Consider the following 24,506-nt stretch of genomic DNA (forward strand, 5'->3'; position numbering starts at 1 on the left):
TAAGAAAAACAAATGCTTGAACGCATGGGCTGAGGAGGACATGATTGGGGATGTGGACTCGAAACTACCACACCAATGCAAATATCAACAATTTGGAAATAGGTCTTGAACAAGGACACATGTTAAAACCAGTGGAAATGTGCATCGGCTATGGGTGGGGGGAGAATGGGAGGTAAAGGGAAAAGTGGGAACATGAATCATGTAACCATGTTAAAAAGGAATATTAATAAATGATTAAAAAATTAAAAAAATACAAATAAATTAAAAAAAAATGAAACTTCCAAAGAGGAGGAAATTTAAGCAATTATCAGAAGCTATTATGCTCAATTATATGCTATTAAATTTGATAACTTAAGTGAAATGGATTGACTATGTACAAAAATATAAATTGTCCAGGTTAACGGAAAAGAAAAAAGGATACTTTGATCTGATTTTATAAAAAAAAAATTGAAAAAGCTTTCAATGAGACCCTGAAAAAAATTCCCAGGACCAGAATGATCCAAGGACAATTAAATCCAATAATACATTAACTACTACAAAAAAAATCAGCAAAGGAGTCCAACCAAATTCCTTTTATGACACAAATATAAACTTGATACCTAATCCAGATAAAACAAAAAAGAGAAAGTAAAATGTTTCAGTAGCATGGACTAGGTACACAATATGTAATAGTAAATGGCCATAGTAGTCTATAATTTAATAAACACAAAGACCAATTTTTTGAGAAAACAGGTCTTGATTTGACAAAGTATGTTGGAAAACCATTTGGTAGAAAGTATTTATAGACCAATAACTCACATCATTTCCCAAGATAAGGTCAAAGTTCGTATATGATTTTTATAAAGGATGATCCTAGAAGCAAATTATGGAACATGGAATAGTTATTTGTCAGATCCATGGATGAGGGAAGAATTTAGGACCAACAACAGACAGTTATAGGATACAATAGGTAATTTTGATTACAGTCAATTAAAAAAGGCTTTGCCTGGGGGCAGCTGTGTGGCTTAGTGGATTGAGAACCAGGTCTAGACATGGGACATCCTAGGTTCAAATCTGGCCTCAGACACTTCCTACCTCTGTGACCCTGGGCAAGTCACTTGACCCCCATTTCCTAGCCCTTACCACTCATCTGCCTTGGAACCAATACAGAGTATTGGTTCCAAGACAGATGGTAAGGATTAAAAAAAAAAGTTTTGCCTATTTATTTTTTTTTATTTTTTCATCTTTGAAACATTTATTTAATTAATTAATTTAGAAGATTTTCCCATGGATACAAGATTCATGTTCTTTTCCTCCCCTCCCCCCAAACCCTTCTCATAGCTGACTCACAATTCCACTGGGTTTTACATGTGCCATTGATCCAGACCTATTTCTATGCTATTGATATTTGCACTAGGGTGATCTTTAAGAGTCAATATCCCCGGATCATTTCCCCATCAACCCATGTGATCAAGGAGCTGTTTTTCTTCTGTGTTTCCACTCTCAGAGTTTTTCCTCTGCATGTCGACAGAGGCTTCTCATAAGCCCCTCCAAGTCATCTTGGATCATTGCATTGCTGCTATTAGGGAAGTCCTTTACATTGGATTGTACCACAGTGTATCAGTCTCTCTGTACAATGTTCTCCTGGTTCTGCTCCTTTCACTCTGCATTAATTCCTGGAGGTTGTTCCAATTCAGATGGAATTCCTCCAGTTCTTTATTCCTTTGAACACAATAGTATTCCATCACCAACAGATACCACAATTTGTTCAGCCATTCCCCAATTGAAAGGCATTCTCTCATTTTCCAATTTTTTGCCACCACAAAGAGCGCGGCTATAAATATTTTTGTATAAGTCTAAGGGGTATAAACACAGCAGTGGTATGACTGGGTCCAAAAGTAGAAAGTATTTTAAAGCCCTTTGGGCATAGTTCCAAATTGCCATCCAGAATGGTTGGATCAATTCACAACTCCCCTAGCAATGCATTAAAGTCCCAATTTTGCCACATCCCCTACAACTTTAATACTTTCCTTTGCTGTCATTTTAGACACTCTGCTCAGTTTGAGGTGATACCTCAGAGTAGTTTTGATTTGCATTTCTCTAATAATTAGACATTTAGAACACTTTTCCATGTGTTATTGATAGTTTTGATTTCTTTATCTGAAAATTGCCTATTCATGTCCCTTGCTCATTTATCAATTGTGGAATGGCTTGATTTTTTTAGCTCCTTATATATTTGAGTAATTAGACCTTTCTCAGAATTTTTTGTTAAAAAGATTTTTTCCCAATTTGTTGCTTCTCTTCTGATTTTGGTTGCAATTTATTTTGTTTGTACAAAAAAAAACTTTTTAATTTAATGTAATCAAAATTATTTATTTTAAATTTTGTAATTTTTTCTAACTCTTGCTTGGTTTTAAAATCATTCCTTTCCCAAAGATCTGACAAGTATACTATTCTGTGTTCACCTAATTTATTTATAGTTTCCTTTTTTATATTCATCATTCACCTATTCTGAATTTATCTTGTTGTAGAGTGTGAGATCTAGACTCAATCTCTCCCATACTGTTTTCCAGTTTTCCCAGCAGGTTTTTGTCAAATAGTAGGTTTTTGTCTCCAAAGCTTGGGTTTGTCATACACCGTCTTTCTTAGGTCATGTACTCCAAGTCTATTCCACTGATCTTCCCTTATGTCTGTTAGCCAGTACCATATTGTTTTGATGACCACTACTTTAGTTTAAGATCTGGTAGTGCTAGGCCACCTTCCTGATTCACATTTTTTTTTCATTATTTCCCTTGATATTCATGATCTTTTGTTCTTCCAAGTGAACTTTGTTATAGTTTTTTTTTCTAATTCAGTAAAAAAGTTTCTTAGTAGTTTGATAGGTATGGCACTAAATAAGTAAATTAATTTGGCTAGGATGGTCATTTTTGTTATGTTAGCTCATCCTACCTATGAGCAATTAATGTTTTTCCAAATGTTTATATATAGTTTTAATTGTGTGAAAGTGTTTTGTAGTTGTGTTCATATAATTCCTGTGTTTGTTTTGGTAGATAGATTCCTAAGTATTTTATATTGTCTAGGGTGATTTTAAATGGAATTTCTCTTTCTAACTCTTGCTGCTGAGATGTGTTGGAGATATATAGAAATGCTGATGATTTATGTGTTTTTATTTTGTATCCTGCAACTTTGCTAAAGTTGTTGATTATTTCTACTAGCTTTTTAGTTGATTCTCTAGGATGTTTTAAGTAGACCATCATATCATCTGCAAAGAGTGATAGCTTTGTCTCCTCATTGCCTATTTTAATACGTTCAATTTCTTATCAACAAGCAAACCAACAAAAATCACACGATCATCTCAATAGATGCTGAAAAAGCCTTTGACAAAATACAGCATCCATTCCTTTTGAAAACACTAGAAAGTATAGGAATAGAATGGCTTTTCCTAAAAATAATAAACAGTATATATCTAAAATCATCAACAAGCATCATCTGCAATGGGGATAAACTAGAAGCATTCCCAATAAGATCAGGAATGAAACAAGGATGCCCATTATCACCTCTATTATTTAATATGGTACTAGGAAAACTAACAGTAGCATTAGAGAAGAAAAAGAAATTGAAGGTTTTGCTTATTTTAAACCAATTTAGCCAAGATTAGGAGGAAAACAAAGAAAAAATTTAAAGCAAATTTCTCTGATAAAGGTCCCATTTCTCAAATATATAAAGAATAACATCATGTTTATGTGAATTCAGGCCATGCTTTACCCAACTAACAAATGGTAAAAGGATACAAACAGGCAGTTTTCACATGAAGAAATCAAAGTTATCTGTAGTCTTATGAAATATGTTCTAAATTACTATTAGTTAGATAAATGCAAATTAAAACAGCTCTAAAGTAACACTATCACACCTGTCTGATTATTCATATTTGACAATATGAAAGGAAAGGACAATGACAATTATTGGAGGGAATGTAGTAAAATTGGGCTACTGATGCATTGTTGGTGGAGTTGTGAATTTATCCAACAATTTTAGAGTTTGATTTGGAACTATGCCCAAAGGGCTATAAGAATGCATACTCCTTGACCCATCAATAATACTTGTATCAGAAGTATCTATTTTATAGGGTTGCTATGAGAATGAAATCAGAATGTATTTATAGAACTTGGAAAAATTAGAGCATTGAAAAATTAGTTTATATGATTTGTAATAATTTTATTTTTTAGCAGAATTAATATAAAACTGTTGTTGGGTTAAGTTGTATTTTATGTTCTTTTGTATTTTATGTTCAACAGACTAATGTATAGGTAGATTAAAAAATGCTTTTGGTAATTGAATAAAAGTACTAGCACATAGTTTCACCTTCTGTAGCCTCACTAAATAGCATCTCTGGAAGAACTCCAAAAGCAAACAAAATGACAATGAAAAAAATGTATCTCATCCTGTCCCCAACCAATTTTAATTTCTTCCATTAGGTCTCTATATGTTGAAAGCATTTTGTTCTATGTAACTTAGATCATTTAGTATGGTGATATGTATTAAAAAGTTCTTAAATTTTAATGGATCAATGTTATGTCTGGACCATTGTGGTAAACAGTTTTATTTATGATAATGCTTAGATTTTTATTCCACTTGAAGGATATTTTGAGCTCTATTTTAATAGTATGGGAATTTGTTAAATGTGTGTTTATGGGAGATAATGAGTTTCAGATGTATAATAATCCTAGCCACTAAGATATACCATTTGTTCAATAATTTCCAACTATTCAACACACAATATATTGGTTGAGTTCATTTGGGTGCTTCCAAGAGAAGACCTTTGGATTCCTTTCTTGGATCCCAACCTCTTCATAGCCTACATCAAGAAGTAAATCATTTCCAGTTATATTTGACAATTATTGGAGCATATGCCTATTGGCAGCTTATATGATTGCTTTGTGAAGATATATATATATATATTTTACAAAATTATTTCTGTAAATTTGGAAACTTTATCATATACTTTGAGAATATCTCTCAATCATCTTCCATTTTTAATTATAAAATATAATTTGTTAGCTTTTTGTTAGTTTATCTTGAGGATGATTAATATGATTACTGCCATTTTCATATTTTCAGTCTAATTTTTTAAATGGGGAAGAGGAAGGGAAAGAATAAGCATTTATTAATCACCTACTCTGTGTCACATATTGTGCTATGAACTTCAGAAATACTAATTGATTTTATCATGACAACTCTAAGACTTAGATGCTTTTTTATCACTACATTACAACTGAGAAATCTGAAGCAGAGAGAGGTAATGTGACTTGCCAAGAACCTAGCAAGTTAGGAAAGATTTGAGGCTGTATTGGATCATTATTTTACTAGTATTCTTTTATAATTAATTTTCTATGGATTATTACATAGATTTACAGTTGAATGGAATTATTAGGATATGTCTGTCTCCTGGGGTCTTACCAACAGAATCCTCAGCAAAATTTCAATGGCATTCAGGACAAAAGGAATAATAGGACCATCTTGATCTTTAATGATTTTGGTTTCCTAAACTAACTCATTATCTTGAAAGCTTTTATTTCATGTAGCTTGGAGAGTTTGAGTGTTTAGTATTACAACATCTATTGAAAATAATGTTTTAAAAATTTTATAAGTGAATATCATATCTGTGCAGTTGTGACCAAAAATACAGTCTGTGATAATGATTCATTTGCAGAATAGTTTACTGGTTGAGTACACCAGGATATTTTTTAAAATTTCATATTTATATATATGGATTTATCTCTTAATCCATGAGATATAGATATTTTCTCTTTTACAACTTTATTCACCAGAGCATGACTTTAGCCTATTTGGTATGGGATTGAATTTTTATGGCTTATAATGATTTTTCGCAAATTTTAATATTTTCTTTGTTAATCTAAGTCCAAACTGTATAAAGATGACCCATATGGAAAATAGGATGACAGTAAATTGCTCTTGAGTTGTTTTCATGAATTCTATTCTCATGTGTGAATCCACTTGATACATCCATTCATTGGATACTTCTTTAGAAATATATTGTTAGCAGATTTCACCCATGAGAAGTCATTTGATTGCATTATTGAATCGACATTTCATAGACTCTATTGAGAGGCAAAAAATATTACAAAAATGCAGTGTTGTGAACAACTTAGTGAAACTAATAAGATTTTATTAAATACATTTACTGTACCAAGTCCTGAAGATTGAAAGGAAAAACAAAATAAAACCTCCTCTATTGACCTCCTCTATTGCTTAGGGAAGTGATGTTTCCCTGATTCAAATATATTTTGGTAGATTTTTGACTAATTTATCAACTACTCTAAGAATGATAATTAATATTATCCTTCCAATCTATACAAAGAATCTATCTTTGGGTTACCTAAGGCCTTTTTTTCATATAAGGTGGGGTTTTTGTTAGAATACTTTCTAGGCCTATTTTGGTTCATTTTACAGCTCAAAAAATGTTTACCAAGATTTTTTTACATAGCTTTGAATTATTTTAAATGTATTATTCTGATTCAACTTTGATAATCAGAATGCCAAGAAGCCTCAATGTATTCAGCCATAACTTTGCCTTCATTTCTTTCTCCAGGATGCGTCTTGTCCAGTGGAGGCCTAGATATTTCAAATATTCATTGTAATCTCTGAATTCAAGTGATATAGTTTTGGTTCCTAGCTTTTCATATGTTGATAACTTTAGGCTTATCTAGTACAATAAAATTTTAGTGTCATTTAATCAAAGAAAGATTCCACTAAATAAGAGATAGTTCATGTTTTTATCTTTTTTGGGTTTTTTTTTTGGTAAATATAATTTAATCTATTTTTATGAAGTAATTAATATAACATTTTGGTTTTACTTCTCCTTGAATTTGTATACATAGTTCTACTTAGGGGAGATGATAATGGATTTAGGTTAGGTTAAATTCATTTTTTAGCCCTTTACAGTCTGCCTTAGAATCAATTGTAAGTATTGATAACAAGCATAAGATGGGTAATGGGTACACGGTCACATAGCTAGAAGTATTTCAGGTCAGATTTGAACCCAAGACTTTCTACCTGTAGGTCTGGCTCTCTATCCACTGAGTCACCTAATTGCCCCAATGGGATCAGTCCTTAAGAATTTACATTATCATGTCCTTTTGCAATATGCTAATGACAACTGTACCTTGAAAATATTGTGGAATAGTAAACTTCCAAAATCTGGTTTCAATTGGCAATAAGGCTGACATAAATCAGTCATTCAGTTAACAGGCCTTCATTAAATACCCACTATGTGCCAGGTACTATGTTAAGTGCTGAGGGGTATGAGGAAAGGCAAAAGACACTTCCTGCTTTCAAGGAATTCACAGTTTAATTGGGGAGACAACAATACAAATAACTATAAACGATTAAGCTATATTCAGACTATACTAGAAATAATCAACAGAAGGAAGGCCCTAGAACAAAGAGAGGTCAAGAAAAGCTTCTTGTATAAGGTGAAATTTTAGCTAGCAGTTGAAGGAAACCAGGGAAGCAAAGAGGGGAAGATAGGTAGGAAGATTATTCCAAGTAGAGAGAATAGCCAGTGAAAATGCCCAGAATCTTAAGAGAGAATTCCTTGTCTGAGGAATAACCAGGAGGCTGGTGTCACTGAATCGTAGATTGCATAGATGTAACACAGGGTATGGTATCAGAAAATTAAAAAGGTCAGAGGGAGTAGTAGTTTATAAAGGATTTTGAATGTTAAACAGCATATTTTACATTTGTTCCTCAAGGTGATAGGTAGCTACTGAAATTTAATGAATGACAGAGAGGCTGGGGTGATATTGTCAGATCTGTATTTTGGGAAGATTAATTTGACAGACAAATGAAATGATCACAAAAAATTCTGGAAAGACTTATATGAAGTGATGCAGAGTAAAGTAAGTAGAATCAGGAGAAAGTTGTACAAAGTAACAACAATGATGTGTGATGATCAACTGTGAATGACAACTATTATCCATAAGGCAATGATCCAGGACAACTCAGAAAATCTCTTGATTAAAAAAAGAGATATTCGCCACCATAGAAGGAACAGGAGTCCACAAACAAATTGACACACATTATTTCCTCCATGAATTTTTCTCTAGTGTAGGTAATATATCTTCTTTCACACTTAGACCAACATGGAAATAGTTATTATATGATAATATATCTGCAACCTATATTACCTCTCTTCTTAGGGAGAAGGGATGAGAAGAAGGAAAAGAATATAGATTGCCAGATATCGGAACCTGAATATTAAGAATCTATATTTACATGTAATCTGGAAAAAAGAAAAAGAGAAAAAAAGAGATTAATTTGACAGCTGAGTAGAGGCTAGACAGGAGTAGAGAGGAGAGGAAGGTCAACCAGAAATCTGCTTCAGTAGTCCAGGAGTGAGTTGATAGGTCCTGAAAGAGCAGCAGTGTATTCAACAGACTTTACGAAGTTAAAATCAACAAGCCTTAGCAAGAGAATGGATCTAGGATTGGCATTGGGGTAAAGGGTTGGGGAGTGAGGTTTTGAAGACGAACCTAATTTGTAAGTGTATATGGCTGGGATAATAGTACTGTCCTAGGCAGTAATAGCAAAATTCAGAAGGAAGAAAGTTTGGAAGGAGAGATACTGAGTTCATTGTATGAACATTTTGGATTTAAATAGCAGTGATGTAAAATTCAAATAGAAATGGAGACTACTATTCTGTACATGAGAAAACTTACTGACTACATATTGACAATATTAAAACGGAACATCACATGTTTTATTATATTTTTATTTGTTAATAATTTCTCAATTATATCTTAATCTGGCTTGTGGCATAGTTAGAAATTTAATGTCTATTACAATTGTTTGTTACTTATGACCTATGGGACATCCAGATGCCCAATAGACAGTTGGTTTTAAGGAACTAATGTGATCAAGTAAAGGGATAAGTATTATCTCTCTAGTTTAAATCAGAGTATCAGTTAATTTCTTTTACTTTGTGGGGTACTGGGTGAAGCTAATGGAAAAATAAAAGTCTAGGCAGGGCAGAAGTTTAAAAAGTTTTTGGAAGGACAGGAATAATTATATCAGGTGCCCTGGGACAATTTAGGAGATGGAACAAGAGATGGAGTTTTCCAGGGTAGACCACAATTCTACATTCAGCTAATTCAAACCAAGCAAGAATACAAAAATGGGCCAAGTTCATTGGTCAGTGCATTTTCACCTCATTGATTTTTTCCCCACCAAATTGTTTTCATCTCATTGATTTTGGCCACTGATTGAGTCGTATTCATCTGCTCATGGGAGATCACTCATTTCCCTCTTATTCATTATTTTTGGCCTGCTCAGCACTTCTCCACATTAGTGTGTCACTTTACACTAATCTCAATTGTCTGCTGTCAAATGAATGTGACACTCTCTGGGCACTGGGCTTCAGAGTGGCACTTGAAGTGGATATACAGAATACCTTAAAGAGCACACCCATCAACTTCATTTTACTTTCATAGGAATCCTGCAACTGGGAGTGATTGTAAGATTTCAGTCTAGTTCTCATTAAAATGAACACAAACTTATTAGAATGTGTGCTCACCTTAACAATCAAGACAATTAACTCTGCTTGGCTGGAGGGAAGAATACATTGACAACCCTAGAAGTTGATGAATTCATAGCAGATAATCGTCAATAGACATAGAAACATTAAAGGTTGGACTGGATAATTTCCAGGATCCTTCAACTCATTTTTTTTCCTTTTTCTTATGAGCTCATATCCACCTTGAGGTCATGAGTTATATGCCTTCTAGGGATAAATCTGGCAGAATGAATATACTGCCACTCCAATTGCCTCCTTTCGGTCATAATAATTCTATACATAGAGCATATTGCTTTTGTGACATATTCAACCTTGGCAAGAGAAGGAGGCACTATTATATCACATATGGAGCATATTTGAGTAGAACACCACATGCAGCAGAGGTAAGAGCACTGGGTTTAGAATCCAAAGACCAATGCTTGACCACAACACTATAACTGTGTGAACTTGGACACATTCCTTAATGGTTTTGGCCTCAGTTTTTGTTTTTTTTATGTGTAAAATTTGGACTAATTTGATCAACTCTTTCCAGTTCTAAATCCCATGATATTGAGATTCATTTTATTCATGGAGGCTTGAAGGGGGAAAAGAAACATAAAGGCTCAAATTATCCCAAAGTGGAATGATTGCCTAAGGAAATGGTAGCTTCTCCACTCTCAACTCCCACTAGAAGTCTTCAAGTCAATGATTGATGACTCTAAATGTGATTCTATAAATAACATTATTTTTGTCAGAAAGGAGTGGAATTTAGATTACCTCTAATATGAGGTGATTCTAGGAAGAAAACTTCAATTCATTCCATACATGTTCTTTGAACTGTCATCAGATTCTTCCTGTGTTATGTCTATAAGTATAAATTTGTTCAAATGTTTGGACTTATTAAAAATGTAAATGATTATGTGCATATCTCATAGCCACTGAAGAGATGCACTCTTTAGAAGAGTAGGAGGGAAATCATCTCCTTAGCATTGGGTGCAATTTTTGCCTGATTTATTAGTACATGTTCATTCTGTTTGGTTCCTCTTTTCCTCATTTTCTTTATTACTCTGTCTACTTTCTCATGCAACAAAATATATTGGAGTCTATCTGTAATAGCTTTGTTGTCACTGCAAATAGTAAACAAAGCAAAACACTCTCATTACTTCTAGGATAGTCAATCTATTGATCTATGGCTCCATTTAACATCTCCAGGACTTTCCAGATCAAGGCATCCTTACTAGCCACCCCTCCTCTATGTTTCCTCCCTCAACTAAAATGTAATTTCTTGAAGGCAGGGACTATTTCTGTTTTTGTATTTGTATTTCCATCTTTGTTTCCCCAGGCTGCACTTGATAATTTTTTAAATTCACTCAATAAAGTGTATTGAAGAGTAGCATTAAACAATATTACACTTAATTTTCACACTCCTCAGTGATAGCTTTTGCAAATTCCTTCTTGTTTATCATCATTTTGTGATGTCATTGTGGCAAATTTTATCTTGTTGAAAAGGCTTAAAACAAAGTAGAAGAAATAGATTATTTTTTTTCTTTTCAAAGCCAAGTCTAGCTAAATATAGTTAGGACGATTCTTTGTCAAATTACTACAACAAACTTTCTTGTCAATCAATGACAACAAAGTTATCACATGTAAACTCCAGTATCTTTTTGTTACATGAGAAAATGCAGAGAGTAATAAAGAAAACAAAGACAATAAGAGAAACTAGATAAAATAAATAACTACTAATCAATCAACTAATGATTTTTTATTAAGTGCCTACTATATGGTAGATGCTGAGATAAGCACTTGGGATTTAAAAACAGGCAGATAAAAATCTCTGCCTTTAAGGAGTTTACAATCTAATATAGGAGGCAACATCCAAACAAATAAATGCAAAAAAAAAGCTATATACAGCACAAGAAGGAAATAGTAAGAGGAACTGAGCAACGCTTCCTTTAAAAGATGGGGTTTTAGTTAGGACTTAAAGGAATCAGGGAGGTCAATTTTTAGAGCAGAGGAGGGAAGAAAGTATTCCCAAAAAAGGGGGAAAGAGAAAATGCCCTAAGCCAATAAATAGAGTGTGGGGCACCAAGAAGATCAATGTTACTGGGTTGAAGGTTACTTATGTCAGGGTAAAGTTTAAGATCAGAAATGTGGGTTGTGAAAGCCTTTAAGTGCCAAACTGAGCATATTTGATTTGATCCTAAAGACAACAGGAAGCCACTGGAGATTACTGAGTGGGAGTGGGGTAGAAAATGGCATGGTCAGACCTGTGCTTCAAGAAAATCATCTCAGTAGCTGAATGGAAGGAAGATGTATTCAAGTGAGGAGAGACTTGAGGCAGGCAGAACTGCTAGAAAACTATTGCATTAATCCAGGTGTGAGCTGATAAGGGCCTGTATTAGAATGGTGCCAATGTTTGAGGAGATAAAGAGGAATTTTTTTTCTTTTTTTAATTTTTCAATTTTAATTTTATTTTTAAAAAATATTTTCCATTTTTACGTGATTCATTTTCTTTCCCTCCCCTCTTCCCTCCCCGCTCACAGATCCAACAAGCAATTCCACTGGGTTGTACAAATGTTATCATTTGATACCTATTTCCACATTATTCATTTTACCATAGAGCAATCCTTTAAAGTCAAACCCCCAAATCACATATCCATATAAACAAATAATCAGTGATGCCATAAGTTTTTCTTTTGCATTTCTACTCCCATAGTTTTTTCTCTCAATGTGGATAGCATTCTTTCTCATAAGTCCCTCAGGAATGTCCTGGATTATTGTATTACTACAATAATAAAGTTCATTGTTCCACAAAATTTCACTTCCAGTGTACAATGTTCTCTTGGATTTGCTCATTTTGCTCTACTTCGGTTCTTGGAGGTCTTTCCAATTCATATAGAAATCCTCCAGTTCATCATTCCTCACCATCAGATACCACAATTTGTTCAGCCATTGCTGAATTGATGGACTCCTAAGTGGGGCATATTTTAGAGATGTGTAAATGTGAAATTGATAGGTCTTTGCAACAGATTGGAAATGGGGAAGGTAGATTTTAGAGACGCTGAGGAGCCTAGGATGCTTCCTAGGTTATAAGTCTGAGAAACTGGGAGAATGGTATTGGCCTCTGTAGTAATAAGAAAGGTAGGAGGTGGGGAGGGTTTATAGGAAATGTTGAATTCTTTTTTCTTTTTCTTTGCTATCTAAATTGAATATACTTACTGGTCATCTCATTCAAGATGACTGAAAAATGGGAATAGAAGTCAGGAGAGAGTTTGTTTGGGAGAGGTAGATTATGTGGACCCCCACAAGGGAACTAACACGGGACATGAATAAGAATTACAGTTTGTGAAGGCCTGGATAGATTGAAATATGTACTACCAAAAAAATGCCCACATAGATGAGATCACAAATCTGACAAGTGAGACTATATTAGTTTTAAAAATACAGGGGACAGCTGGGTGGCTCAGTGGATTGAGAGCCAGGCCTAAGGATGGAAGGTCCTAGGTTCAAATCTGGCCTAAGATACTTCCCAGCTGTGTGACCCTGGGCAAGTCACTTAACCCCCATTGCCTAGCCCTTACCACTCTTCTTCCTTAGAACCAATACTCAATACTGATTCTAAGATGGAAGGTAAGGGTTTAAAAAATGACTTTGTTTTGGAAAAAAAATATGTATTGATCAGTGATTATATAGTGCACATAATAAGATTTTCAAGTTGATACTAAAATTATAATTATTTTAAGGTCATTGTTTTCTGTGTCCTTTCTACTCTAAGACTTGATTTACCTGGTATTTATATTTAGAAATTACCATGCAGGTTTTCTTTTTAATTTAGTATGCAACATACAACAAGGATAACAATATTAAATACTAATCAACTTTTAATAAGAATTATAAATGCTGTATCCTTACCCAGAGACAAGAAAAGCAATCAGCGTAATCAATCAGCTGGTTTAATCAATTTCTAAAATGAAATTAACCCATCATCATATAAGGGAAAAAATATGCTTTTCCTACAAGAGAGAGTAATGGCTTAGACAATGTTACCTAGACTTTCAGACTCATAATGTGATAATTCAGTCTGATCATGCTTCAAAGAGTTGCCAAATCTTTCCTAACACATTTTACATTGCTATGAAACTGAGAATACACAGTGAGGCAGATATGATGTTGAATGTGTAGAAAGCGATTTTCCCTAGTGTTTGACCTTAGTGTTTACATAGTGTATCCTCCAAAGTGGTTTAGGTTTCTCTCATCTTGTAAGGTGTATAAACAAATGAAAAAAATTCACATTGGACTCTATACATATTAAAACATTGCTAGTCCTGTCCTAAGCACGATAAATTATTTACATTACCTTAAGAAAAGGAGTTTTTAAGTAATAACACAAATTTCTGTGATGCTTCAAGATTCACCAAGTGCCTCCTTATTTCTAATAAAAAAACATCTTTCTTCTTTCTACTACTTCCTACTCAAATCTAGTCTATGGTTCATTATAGGAAAACATTTTGGGTCATCTCAATGGTGAAGATGCAATCTCAAGTCAAAAGACTTTTTTAGTATAAATCTGATAAAGGGGATTGCTGGCTGCATTACTGGTCATTTCAAGCTCAACTTTCTGGCTCTATGAATTCTAACAGCAGCAAGAGCAATATTACCGGTTTGTCATTATGATCAACTTCTTTCTAAATGTCATTATTGTTCTGATAAAAACAGTTTCTTTTATTTCTTCTGATGGAAAAACATGCCGTTTTCTGGCAGGTCTCTTCAGAGTGAAATTCAAAAGCACATCAAGGTTTCTAATCAGAAGATTGCCACTTGGGTGAAATGCCTTTTTCTCACTGTCAAAAAGATAAGAGTTTTTAATTTTTATGGAACACTGGAGAGAAATAAATAAATTCCATTTCTGTGATTTGTCCATATTTTTACTGATGCCTAAGGCAGACAGCAGTCTTTTTATTTTAATGTGAAATCTGGAGCTATTGCATGATTTAGAATATTTGTTTCAAACAACTGACTTCTGGTCTCCCAAGGAAATAACCCCACTACTCCACTTCAGATCTGGTTAATGGGCTGTTTCGTATTGATCACTGTATCTTTCTCACTAATTTTTTATTTTGGTGTGCTTTTTAGATTTATAACACTTTCCAAATATAGATATTATTGAGCAAAATTTAATAGTGGAAGGAAAAATAACAGCAACAACAACAACCTGTCTTTGATGATCCCTCCAAGTTTTCATGGTCCTCTCCATTTCTAGAATCTCCCACACATCGCCAATGTGGCTAGAGGTAGGACCAATATCAACTAAGATCTAGGGCTGATTTGTCCCTAAAGATATTGGGAAAGAATTTAGGGATTCAAGAGACTAATATTGGAACCACTGAAGTAGCTTTAAGGAAAAGCAAGAGATTCTTCCTTTCTCCAAAGCCCTCCTCTAGGCTTAACACAGGCCCTTTCTTAAAAAATTTCTCCCTTTTCATAAGACTGGGTATTCCGCATTCCTTGAAGCTGGAAGAGTAAGTTCTATATCCTTGATAAATACATTTTTTCTTTTATGACTAAGTAAACTTCCTTATTATAACTGTTTGGATATCTATGAACTTCTCATTTCATTTCAGTACCAAAACTTAATGACTAGCATGGCCCAAATCTGGCTTAAAAAATATAGCATATCACTAAGGCTTACCATCATGATAACCTCATGATAACCTCCCCTTCTCCTTAATTATATTTCTTATTGTTCATTACCTCATTTCCTTAGTTAATTATAGAACCTCAGAGTTGGAAGAGATTTCAGAATCTAATAAAGGGATTCTTAACTTGGAATATTTAAACCTTCTATATATACATTTATATTTGATACTCATATTTCCTTATATTTCAATATACTTGTTCTACTTTGTAATCCTATATATCTTGTTTTATATATTTAAAAAATATTATCTTCAGAAGATTTCCATGAGCTTCACCAGACTGCCAAAGTTGGACCTAAATAAAATAAAGAACTCCTTATCTAATTCAACCTTTATTTGAAACACGATCAGCACTAAAAACATACCTCCACAGTTTGCCCATCTATTCTTTTCATGAGGACCTCTAGTAAAGTGAAACTGACTACTTCACACAGAATTTCATCAGGTTTAAATCAATTCTGACTATTAGGAACTTATTCCTTCTATTGAACTGAAATATCTCTCTGTAACATCTATCCATTTTTCCTAATTTTTCCCTATGGCCTCAAACAGAATGAATCTAATTCTTCTTCCCCAAGAAAGTCCTTTAATAGTAAAGACAGGTAATCAACATTGCCCCTTCCCTTAAGCCTTCTCTTCTTCAGATGAATTATTCTGAATTTCTGATGCCCTGGGGATATTTCATCTGGAGAAAAGAATTGAGAACTGGTGCTCAACATGGTCTTAACCTGTGATGGTGAACCTATGGCATGAATGCTGGGGGGGGCTGCTCCCCCCCTTCTCCACACGTGCCTGAGGACATTTTTCACATGGCCCACCCCTCTGCCCAGCAGCCTAATGGGAGCATTTACTCCTTCTCCTGTCTGGAGTAAGGTGAGGGGTGTCACATGCAGTGTGAGGGTTGCTGTTTGGGCTCTCAGTCTCTAAAAGTTTTACCATCACTAGAGCCTTCCATATTTTACATCTTCATTGGACATGCTCTAATTTGTTGTTATTAAAATACTGTGCTTAGAAGTGAATTCTATTCTATAAATATGAACTTAGAAGAGCAGAAAAGAGTTGAGCCTTTCAAATTCATTGGTTTAAAAAGTAAGACTGTTCCTTGGAGATCTCCACAATAGACTGTCTTCCAGGTTGACATGAATTCCATTCACTTTAGTAAATATTCTTCATAACACAGTAACATGTGAACAGGCCAATGTGAAGTGAGAAAATCAATGGTTTTTAATCCAGCAAAGCAAAGTCCAAATCCTGGATCTGATCCTCACTAATTCTTTTACTCCACCAGTCGCTTTACCTCTCTGGACTTTAGAATCTGATGTCCTTTCCACCTCTCTGTATTATGATCTTAGGAAGAATAAATTTGTTGTTTTCATTGTGAACACTAAAACATCCAAGGACTATTTGAAGACAATATCTCTCACCCAAAACAATGATCTAATTGTAAAAGTACATATTCCTCAAAGCGATGGCTCCTGACAATCTCTCAAAATATACCAGTTGCATGTATGGAACTGGGCTTGAGGGTATTTTTTTAGTGTATTTGTAAATTATTGTTTCATATGTATATGGCTTAAGTGACCTTTCTTTTAGACAAAAAAGATAGTAGTATTTTTTGTGTAGTAGCTAGGGGTATTGAATTTCCCATACAAGCTCAGCCTTTGTAATTCTAAGATGCTCTCAAAGGGTAATTTTGATTATGTTTGTCTGGGCTTTGAAATACACATATGAAATAGACTGAATATACTCTTTATAGCTTTAAAAGATCTTAAAGATAGGAATTGTGCTTTGGATTTTAAAATACATTTTTATTATGAACTTAATAATCAACAAATGCAATATAAAAAGAACATGAAAGTATGCATAAAGAATTACAAGCACTTGTGGATGGTTTAACTTTAAAGTTCTGTATACATAATATATATATATATACACACACACATAATCATATATGTATACATATATATACGGGAATGTATATTTCTCTGTACATAACATTTAACAAGATGCTATAAGCAAAACTGGTCCATTTGTGTCCCTTTCTATATTTCTCTTTTCTTCTTTGCATTTAAAATGTGTTTTACTGATACACTTTTTTGTATGTTTCTTTCTATCTACTAATTTTTCCACTAATAATAATAATGATAGTAGAAGAGAATATCTAGGAGGAGAAAGCATGCATTGTAATTTATGGACTGTAGTCAACCATTTGGGCTGGAGGTAGCAAGCATAACTGCATATAGAGAAGTCAGGGTTAATTTGCTCAAATAAAATCATTCAGTTGCACTGAGTTTTGAAAATTGCTGTCAAGACCATACTGTACTTATGTTTCATTATGTTCTATCAATATTTCTAAAAATGTCTTCCTTCCTGCACACCTGACAATAGATATAGCAATTACTCCATAACATTCTAATTCTACTGAGAAATCTTAGCAAGGTGATGATTTCTATTTTTGATGAAAAAACTGGTGATTCCTAATTTTTCACATAAGTGATATTTATGTATTTTGGAATTGTATATCATTAGACTTCAAAAAATAAACTTTTCCCCTCTAAGATAACTGTAATTATATATCCACTGTTTCCTGAAATTACTTTTAAGATAATTTCTTACTCTATTTCTCGCCAAACTAACAATTTGTGTCAATGTATATTCCTATTATTATTTTAGTTTATAAAGATATCTACTCATGTCTTGTCTCCCAGGCCTAATTCATCCTGCAAATGACTGTCAAAATAATCTTTATAATAATCTGGTCTTGTCACTCTCTCCTTTAAAAAAAACCAAAAAACAAAAATAAAAACTTCTGTATGTATTTAAAATCCCTTTTGCCTAACAAGGAAAATTTGAACTCCTTTTCTTTATTCAAGGACTTTCACAAACCTGTGACATCCAAATGCCTTTGCCTCTGTTTCATCTCAAATTATTTCTGTATATGTTCTCTGTTCTCTAACCAAACTTTACTACCATGAATATATCTTTTGCTTTCCCACCCCCTTATATTTCCACTAGTTTATTAAAATCCTGCATCAAGATGTTGGATCCTTCAAGGACTTGATTCCAAGGACTTGATCCCTCAGATTCCATATAACTGACTTCCAATCTACTTCACAACACACACACATTAATTTATCCCTCCTAAAAGCAAGCTCTCCTTATATCCAAAATACAAGATTCTTCCTGACTTAAGTACCTTGTTAAAGTAATGTTTCTTCTCTTGTTTTTGTGGTCTATATGATATATAGGCACCTAGGTGGTAGAGTGAGTTAGGTTTGGGACTTTGAGTTAGAAAGACTAAAATTAGAATTCTATTTCGGGGGGTAGCTGGGTGGCTCAGTAGATTGAGAGCCTGGGCTAGAGATGGGAGATCCTAAATTCACATTTGGCCTCAGACACTTCCTAGTTGTGTGACCCTAGGCAAGCCACTTGACCCCCATTGCCTAGCCCTTACCACTCTTCTGCTTGTAACCAATACAGAGTATTGATTCCAAGATGGAAGGTAAGGTTTTTTTTAAAGAATTCTATTTCAGATACTTATTAGTGTGACTGTAGGCAAATTGCCTAATCTCTCTCCACCACATTTTCTTCACCTCTAAAAAATATCATAACTTCACAGAGGTGTTTTAAGCATCCAATGGGATAAATATATAAAACTGATAAAGTATATTGTGAAATCTAAAGCTCTATACAAATACTTTTAAAATATAACAAAATATTAAAGCTCTTATGAGCACCATCTCAATTCTTTGTTGCAGAAGAGTTGAGGCTTTGCATGGAGGTGATTGAGGGAAGAGTGTTGAAAGAGATATGGGGAAAAACAGAAGAAAGCATCAGAAAAACTCTCACAGGATCTGGATTAAAATCTCAGTTCTATTTTTATCTATGCTAGTATACTTGGTCAAATCATTCCACTCCCTTTGGTTCCTGGCTGTTGTAGCTCTTCTAGCTAATAATCCCCAAGGTCCAAAACTAGCTCAAAAAGCTTTGGATGGAGAACAAACGATTGCTGCACATTTGTTGGTTTCAAAATCAAGATCTGGTACAAGGATAACAAAATAGACTAAAACTACTGTGGGAACATTGGCCTGCCTTCTACCTTTACTGAAATCTTAGGCATCAAGATATATGATATGTAATTCTTTTATTCTGATGCTCTCTAGTCACTTAGGTAGCACAATGGATAAAGCAATGAACCTCAAGTCAGAATAGACCTACATTCAAATCCAGCTTCTGATACATACATGCTCTGTAAAGGGGGAAACTGTAATGTGATGATAATAGCACCTATCACCCATGATTACAGCAAGAAGGAAAAAATGAGTGTTTTTGTAATGCTTTTTCTGCAGACCTTAAAGTGCTATGTAAATGCTATTATTGTTCATCAAGTATTTAAACAGTATAGAAATCTCATTATTTTATTTCTTTGCTCTACACAGAAAACAGCCCATGAAAGGTATGATAAAATATGTCAGTTTACTTTCTTTAAAAATATGGTCCTTCCCTCCCCCCCCCCCCCTTATTGGATCTTTTCTTTAAGGAGTTCTATTTATGTGTTTGAGTTCATTTTCTCTACCTTTTTCCTCCATGATTACATAGTCATGAGCTGGAAAAATGAGAATCAATGAGGTAGATGTTAGGAAAGAATTTTGTACTTAAGTATATATATAAAATGATGTTCCAAACTGTCAATGCAGATTCTCAAACAATTTTGGGAGTTTCTCTACAATGTGTTTTTTAAGTTTCTTAACATTTTAAATAATCTGATGTTGATAAAAAGAAAGAATAATATTGTTCCTCTTCAGTGGAACCACTTGTCCACCTGGAGGTAGGGGCTAAGTGAAGAGAATAAGCATCAATAGAGACTCTACTATCTGCCAAGCACTGTACTAAGTGCTTTACAAATATCTTATTTGACCCTCACAACAACTGAGGAAGGTAGGTGCTATTATTATTCCCATTCTACAGTTTAAGAAACTAAAGCAACAGAGTTAAGTGACTTGCTCAGGTTCACATAGCCATTAAATGTGTGAGGGCGAATTTGAACTCAGTTCTTCCTGACCTCAGCCCTCATGTTCTGTCCACTGTGTGTCCCCCAGCTGCATCACCTATCTATTTTTGAGAACAGAACTTAGGCATCTAGTCCAAGGAAACTGAAACTTAGAGAGTTTGAAGGACTTGTAAGATCCGAGAGCCATGATAATGGAGACAGTTATGATGAAGATTTGTTGCCATTATTATTGTTGTTATTCTCATTTGCTTTGCCTTTCTTCATATACACAATGCTTGACACAGCGCCTGGCACATAGTAAACTCTTAATAAATGCTTAATGATTTTTCAACATGCCCTAATTCTTAACATAGTAAGTAGCAGAGAAAGTATTTGAAACAGATGTTCTAACTCCCAAATACAGATCTCTTTCCCTGTGTTACAGTCATGTAAATGACACGAGGGTCTGTGTTGCTGGAGCCACATTCATTGCTTGCTTCTTTTGTGCATCCATTTTCCCCTATACACTAGAAATTATTATTCAAACATTCAGGAGATACTCCAGAGAACAGAAAGGTTCACACCTAATCACTACTCATCTTTCTGTCATCATCATCATAATGTGAACCAGTCAACTTGAGGTAGATGTGATAGCAGAGATGATGGTTTGCTTTGAGTCCCACAAAATGTTTTGCTAAATTCAGATTTCTAAGCATCCTTTGTTATCTTCTCTAAAGGCATATTATCTAAGACCCCTGGAACATACTGAGAGGGGGAGAAGATCCCATATTAAAATAGATGAGAGTGCCTGTAGACTGCTATTTAACAATACAACAGCTTTTTTTCCCCCCTTGTCAGTGTTATTTCTTTTGATGGATACTGCATCTTTGGGTCAGCTGGCTTGTTTATACTTTCACAGAATTCATTTGTCATTGGCTTATACTCCCCTCCAGCAGGAAATGTACCTGATGCTGTAATATTATCATGAAAATTACGTGCCCTGTATCTAATTAATGTGGGGAGAATTATATGCCACACCTTTTGGAGGCACATTTTTCATAGGCAGGGGCTATTAAACACTTTAATGTCTGTTCCCAACTCATTCAGAACATGGACAAAATAATCACCAGTTTTGATTTATAGCAATCTGTATTCAGAGCAGGAACATCACCCGAGACATTGGCTTTCAAATGTAGTTCCAATACTTATTTAGTAGGAGGAACTGGAGGCCCTGTACCTTATCAACAATAAATTACACTCCTGTTAAACTTGCTGCTAAACAAGGAGTTACAGTCCTATTAAAATCCAATTAAACATGCATCACATTTGATGGATATAATTAGAACAACTGTAGAGGGTAAATGGTTCAAAGCAGAGTCACTAGAAGAACTTCCAATGAGCACTAACAGGAAAAGGAAAAGGAAAAGGAAGAGAGAGATAGAGAGATGCCAGGAATTTGTTCCTTCTTTACTTGATGTAATAAATATTATCTGCTTATTGTCTACTTTGTTTTATTTCTGCAACTTGCATATCATGTTAGGGAAAGGCTAAAAAAGGTTTGCATCCATCAGTGAAATCTGTACTCTATCTTTCTGCTCTCCAGCTGCTTGTAATGAGAGAGTTTACAACAACATGGACAACAAATCTTGAGTCAATTTGAGGAGTTATAAGGACCGTCTATTCTAGCAATGAATTAGCCAAGCTTTCTACAAAACCTCTAAACAAGCAAGAGTAATGCAAGGATCATAGGAATGATCACTTGTGTTTATTTATTTAATTCCTCTTCTAACCCATTTCTAATTGATATTTAATCTACATACTGCTGCACTATTTTGTTAGTTTCCAGTTGCAGAGGGCTGGAATGCATTAGATAGTAACCTGATCAAATATGGGGAGAGGTCATAACATTAAAAGAAATCCTTGTTGAAACCTTCACCCTGTTTAAAAAGAAAAAATAAGCAACTTTAAAGATTTTGTTCAACATAGGAAGGCAGATAATCATTGGGTGAGTCAGCTAGGATTCAGTTTGTGTTCTACCTTTCATAAAGAAAAGCCAACAATTTCCATATAACAGAAAGACAATCTTGATTGGTTCATATTTCCAATAAGGAAATTGGGTTTATGTTGTCTCCGCACTTGATTGGTTCATGTAATTTATGAGAAGATAGGATTAGGGTTCCTTCACCCCCTCCCTCTACAATATCTTAGGAAGATGGAATTAGTAAGCATGTATACTACTATTTTATTCAGAGTTTTAAGCAAGTTTTTAAAATGGAGCCATGCAGACTGATTCAGCACAATAATTGACTTCCCACAATATATTTTGCACCTATAATGTGACAGGCACTTTAGGAACCAAGGACAGAGGAAAAAAGGTATCTACCCTCAAGGAACTTATATTCTATGTTGTTATTCAAGCCTTTCATTTAATTAATATATTGGAGAGCTCAGGATCCAAAAAAAGGACATCTAAGATCTGATAGATAATAGAAAGCAAATTTAAATTTTACTTCAGATCTTCTGAATGCAAATCCAATTCTCTATTTTCTAAAGGCTATTAGGTGATTCAGTGTAGAGTGCTTGACTTGGAGGAAGAAAGATCTTGCTTCGAACTCTGAAAAACTGTGTGATCTTAGAAAATTCCCTTGAACTCTCAGGCTTGGGTTCCTTGTATGTAAAATGGCACTAATAATAATAATACCTACCTCACAAGATTGTTGTGAGGTCCAAATCAGATACTTATATTATTTTAAGCACTTTTCAAATTTTAAAGCTCTATACAAATTTCAGCTACTACTATTACTACTACTAATTCATCTATCCTCATTATCATCTGTCCCACAAGGACCACACATAGCTGTGTATATGTATATATGTGTATATGATTTATATAACTCCTAAATATATTTATGTTTTTGTTTTTTTTCCTTATGCTTCTATTTTCCAACTTTTGAGGCCACATATATTTCTTTGTTATCTCCTTTAATTTATTTGGCCTTAAACTAGTCTCTCTGTTACATTATTATTTATCAAAATACAAAAAGTTTCAAAATTGGATCATTCCTTTTTAAAAACTCTTTGGAATTAAAAGTGACAAGTGTAATATATTGGTCTCTGAAATACATGCACAGTGATATATAAATAGCAGGGTCTCTTGCTCAGTCTAAGTACTTATATTTAATCAATATGTGAATTGCTGTCATCACTGAGTCTCCCTAGTGATGATATGACTCTCTAAGCCAAAGTCTGCCCCACCCCAGGACATCTAAAGTATATGAAATACAGACCTAGGCGAAGAGGGCACAGACAATCCTTCTTCCCTTCCCTCCCCTCAAATCTCCACTACTGACAAAACACAAGAAATGTCCTTTTCTTCTCCTTAACTACCCCAATTAAACACTGTCTCCTCAGGCTAGAATGTTGTTGCAATTACTCTTCATACACTTCAGTTATTCTCCTCCCTGTATGTGTCACTCCTGGGTTCTCTTAGTTACCATCCTAACAAAAAGAAATATTCCAGGCAGTCAGGAACAGTCACCAAACATTTTTTTTAAGTATGACAGATGCAAGAAAAGCAGGCATATACAGCTGAAAGAGGAGAATATTAAGCTTTCAATCTTTTAGCAACAGTTGGACTGAATAATCAAATCCCAGGTTGATCATTTCTACCTTAGACTATACTTTGTAATTCACTGATATACTTAACATGTAACATTCCATGTATGTGTTAATGTCGTACCCATAGAAAATTTAAATTATATCAGGGCAAGGAACATCTTTATTTGAATCTTTGTAATTCTCTCAGAGTTGAGAATTGTGCTTTGCACACAAGTCTCTTACATATATTTGTTGGACTCGATTTTGTTTGTCCTGGTAATTTTTATACAAGTTTTCATCCTGGACACAACTAGGACCTTTAATTCTTCTCTATTTGCATGAACATTTGAGTTTACTGGATCATCTTTCTGGAGCTGTTTAAGGAACCAGAAGGTCATCCACTTATATTATATTATATTATATTATATTATATTATATTATATTATATTATATTATATTATGGTATTGTATTATATTATATTATAGTATATCATAGTATATCATATTACATATATTATATTATATTATATTACATTACATTATATTATATTAATCATATCATATCATATCATATTATATTATACCATACTATACCATACCATACCATACCATATATAAATATTATATTATATATAAAATACTTATTTTAAAGATGAATTGAAGTGAAAAGATG

The sequence above is a fragment of the Gracilinanus agilis genome, chromosome 1, assembly GCF_016433145.1.
Source record: "Gracilinanus agilis isolate LMUSP501 chromosome 1, AgileGrace, whole genome shotgun sequence".
In the NCBI taxonomy this organism is placed as follows: domain Eukaryota; kingdom Metazoa; phylum Chordata; class Mammalia; order Didelphimorphia; family Didelphidae; genus Gracilinanus; species Gracilinanus agilis.